Raw genomic sequence first — 4,522 nt, 5'->3', positions numbered from 1 at the left:
GAAGGATTTCTAAAGAAAACTGATGTATAAAAGAAAAACAAAATTGATATCTGCATTATAGAGTATTGAAACAGGAACACAGTAATGTGACAATTGACCTTAATTAAAGCAATGTGAAACTTTACTTTTAAAACACAAAGTGAAGAAATCATGCTTTGAGTTCAGAGGTTTCATGTAAAACACATTGATGAATCATAATTATTTTGCCATGCTGGTTCAAATATTTCATTAAATGACAAAACAAACTGAACAACTAGGTTTATCAGAGTTTAGATTTTAAAGATTGTCAGTTATGAAGATAAAATATTTCCTGATACAACTGAAGACATGTTTTTTCTCTCTGCCAAAATACATAGACTCTAACAAATGGGAAGTACCCAAAACATAAGGATTAGATACTATAACTTTTTTTTAGAAATGGGGATCCAATGACTTATTTTGCAGACAAAACCCATAATCATTCATCCTACGTAGGTTATGGACCTCAAAGTCTAGCGTGCTTTCCTTTGTATTTCCTGCATCAACAAACCAATATTTAAGTCTACTTTGTATAATGCTGTTATCACAGGCAGACAAGCACTTGTAAAAGCAGTTGTCATTGACCTATATAATAGCCACAATCCAAAGAAGTGGGCATATGAATGAGTTGGAACCACACACACAGTCAAAAGCCTTTTCTAGTTGTCACTGAAGCAAAAGTCTCCTCAAAATGTTAAACAAGTTTAAGAAAATGTAATTTGGTTTTGGTAAACACAATCTACTTCCACTTGTAATGGCATTCCAATCATCAGTAACATCCAATATGTTTCAAAGAGAAAGTAAAGCACATTAAGTATTGAGAAATGGATGCTTAGCACATTTCTACCAAATGTGATGCATGTAATTGAACACACCATGATTGGCTGATGCAGCCTGAATCTCATCATGAATCCTGGATTAGTGGTCCACTTCTGGGTTCCTTGTAGAGATACTACCTCATTAAAGTGATACTAACTTTCCTACAGTTGAACTGGAAATCCCAAAACATCTTTTGTACCTTTCTCTTGTACTACAAGAATTTTTAAAACATGTCCTTTTGACCATACATGGCCGGGCTACAGTGCTATCCCAAAAACACAGCTCAAGTCTTCTGCCCTGTTTTTTGCACATTAATGGCATAGCAAGCATACAGCTAGTTCTGGACACCTACTGCAGAGTTTATTTTTCTTAACCGTGTGTGGCATTCAACTGAGCTTTACTCAGAGGAGACCTGTTGAAGGTAAGGACATGATGACTAAGGTAGGTCCATTTATTTCATAAAGTTCGACTTTGAGTAAAACTAGAATACCATTCTGTTTTGGTGGATCAGTTTACCATCTCAGGAGAAGGATGCCAATACATACACCAGTCATAAATAATAGCACCATTATAAGACACATCAAAATAAACTCATTCATCTAATGCGATGATTGAAAATGATTACTTAGCTCGCACATATTTGGATATCAAGTTTTGAAGAGTTTAAATTCTTCTTAAGTCCAGCAATGCTTTTCCAAACATTTCTGTGGATAAGAGAAAGTTTCAAGGTATCTGGGCAGAGCTGCAATTTCTAGCTCAGTGCTGTTATAACTGTTCCAACCAACTGCAATGAAACTAAACAAAAACACAACTCAGCAAAGAAAGGCAGAGCATTTGCCACCTCCCAGTTTCAGGTATATCAAGAATTTGCTTGTGCTGAAGGGTAGAAGACCCATGTCCAGAACTCAGCAGAAAGTTGGAGTCCAAACCCAGAACCATCAAACTAATATCCATCCCAAAGATACTGATGATTTGCTTAATGTGGGGTTGTTTTGTCTTCACAGAAGTCACAGCATATTAGTTACAGGCTGGCATGCTCCAATTTTGACATTTCTAGATCTGTTAACCATGGCTGTGAGAACAGACATGTGCAAATGAATTTAACATTAAAATATATACTTCAGAGGCTATGAAATAAATGAAGAATGGTTTGGTTTCCTTTTGTTAAATAACCCTGCATACAGGGGAGGCCTCTCTTTGAAATTCAACAGCATTTGGCTGATTTGTATTTTAAAAGGGCATACAGTGGCCAATATAAACTCATGTCATGTGGAAAATACTTTGCACAGTAAACTGTTTGCATGCAGGTAGTCCATCACAGTGGTTTTAATCCCTACAGCCCAAACTGGGGGGGGGGACCCAAAAGGGTGAGAGCAGATCCAAATGTGAGCTGCAACTGCCCTCTGTCTTTTACTTAAAATGGCCACAATCTACCACTTGCAAATATGTCTTGGGTACTCCATTCGACATGCCTTTGCCCCAAATCCCCTTTACTTTCAGAAAGCCTGCTTTTGCTCTGAATTACATCACAAGCATTTCGAGTCTAGGCGTTTTACAAATGAAAAGAAAATGTTGCTTTGGGTCTATCTCTTGCTAACACTTTCTAATATCAGAGAGTGTGGAAATATGCAGCTAAAACAGGGAAATGTTTTTGTATAAGAAAAAAGGGGGGTTGTATGAAGTGCTACTGAAAAAAGTCAAGAAAGGGTGCTATCCTAGGTAACTATTTTAAAGCCAATAAAACACAATGAACAGACTACCATTGAGCTATGGTACGTTCAGATGCACAAATGTTTGTTGCATTTCATTAGTTCTTTCAGTGGTGGTGTTTAAATGTTGTGGTTTTAATGAGGCCTGGTATTATTCCTATATAAACTTGCTACATTATACTAATGTTTCCCCAAACAAACCCCTTGTAAACATTTTTCCACATCTTAACACTGTTCAGAAAATTTCAAAAAGCATGAAAGAGAAATTATGGGTTAACCCAACTTTCACACAACTGTAAAAGTGAGTGTGGTGTCTATCTAGGCTTTATGCAAAGTGTTTCAGTACATTCTTGATCTAAGGTTGTCATCTCTCGGCTGTCTCCTTGCTTTGTATTCGTAGCTTTCTAAAGCTGTCTTTTTCCTCCCCTTGTGAGGCTATGGAGATCACAGCACTCTTGTCAACCTCTGTCTGCTGCCTTGCTTATCTGGTGATCAGGAGAGTACCTATGGAATATGAGATAAAAATAAGACATGTACTCTGTAAAGTGGGTCTATTTGAGCATTGTAGTAGTGTGGTTGTCAATGAAAAAAACAACACTTCTGTATAGTAGGGGCTGGTTAACATAACATCTCAGATCTTGTGCTGTCTATACCAGTGCTAAGCTACCTGGACAGGCAAATAATGATGGCGTAGAGACATTACTCACCCAGGCCATGTTTGTGGGAAATTGATTATGGATCGTAAAAGAACCTCTATCAAGTAGATAGAGCCATGCTGTCACCATAACATTTGGATTGGGTCTGATATAGCCTACAGGTAACAGAATAAAAATGTGATTTGTTCTTCCCAACTTCAGACTATACAGGAAAACAGGGCTAGTGGAGAGGTACCAACTCTTTTTAAAGCCCACCCCAAAACCCCAGGGAAACAAATTCTTTGAAGGCTTCGTAGAATCAGGACTTCCAACCAAGTTAATTTATCACATTCAGCTAGAGATAAATCTGGATTTTGTTGGTGCAGATAACGCCACCCAGTTCCTCCAAATAGCTAACCAAGCCCCCAGGGCCTATTATCTAAAGCAAGCAATGGGAAAATACCAACTCCCGGTAGTGTCAACGGCACTACACACAAGACTATAAACAAATTCAAGAGGTATGGGGTGGGGAGCTAATGACATTTATGGTGAAGGCTAATTTATCATCACTATTTTTGAGTGCTGAATGGTATAGTTAGTATGGTGAAGCATTGTTGAGATTGTGCAAGTATGGTTGTGCTTGAGAAATTCATTTTTATCTTAACCTTATCACATACTTTGGCTATAAAAACAATTGAGAAGTGGCAATAGTGTGGGGGAAAGATGTATCGCAGTTCAGGGCCTGCAAGACAGGGCCTGCAAGACAGAGCTGCAAGACATCTGCAAGACAGATGTATCGCAGTTCAGGGCCTTCCGCAGGGCCTGCAAGACAGAGCTGTTCCACCAGGCCTTTTGTCAGGGCGCAGCCTGACCCCCTCCTCTGGCAATCTGCACAAAAATTTGCTTGATGGTTGCCATTAATTTGATTTTAATTTGATTTAATTAATGTTATAATGAATGTTTTAGAATGTTGAACTATTTTTATTGTTGTTAGCCGCCCTGAGCCCGGCTTCGGCTGGGGAGGGCGGGATATAAATAAAATTTATTATTATTATTATTATTAATATCCATGTTCTGTCAACAGGTACGAAGTGTGTACTGCTATAGATTTTATCTTGATTATAAGGCAAGATTTTGGGTTTTTACTCCCTATGCATACCGATTTATCAAATCACTTGAGAAACAGGTTTCGATATAGACTGAAATGTAACATTAGTTTATACGGAACACAAATCAATGCTTAACAATAACCAAGACCCCATTAGGGACTGGGTCCTTCTCACATCACCACTTTATGCCACAATAGGCTGTACCACTATGGGATAGCAGAGATCCATAGAA

The sequence above is a fragment of the Podarcis vaucheri genome (genome assembly GCF_965113315.1).
Source record: "Podarcis vaucheri genome assembly, chromosome: 4".
NCBI lineage: Eukaryota > Metazoa > Chordata > Lepidosauria > Squamata > Lacertidae > Podarcis > Podarcis vaucheri.
Note: the sequence above shows the minus strand (reverse complement) of the source record.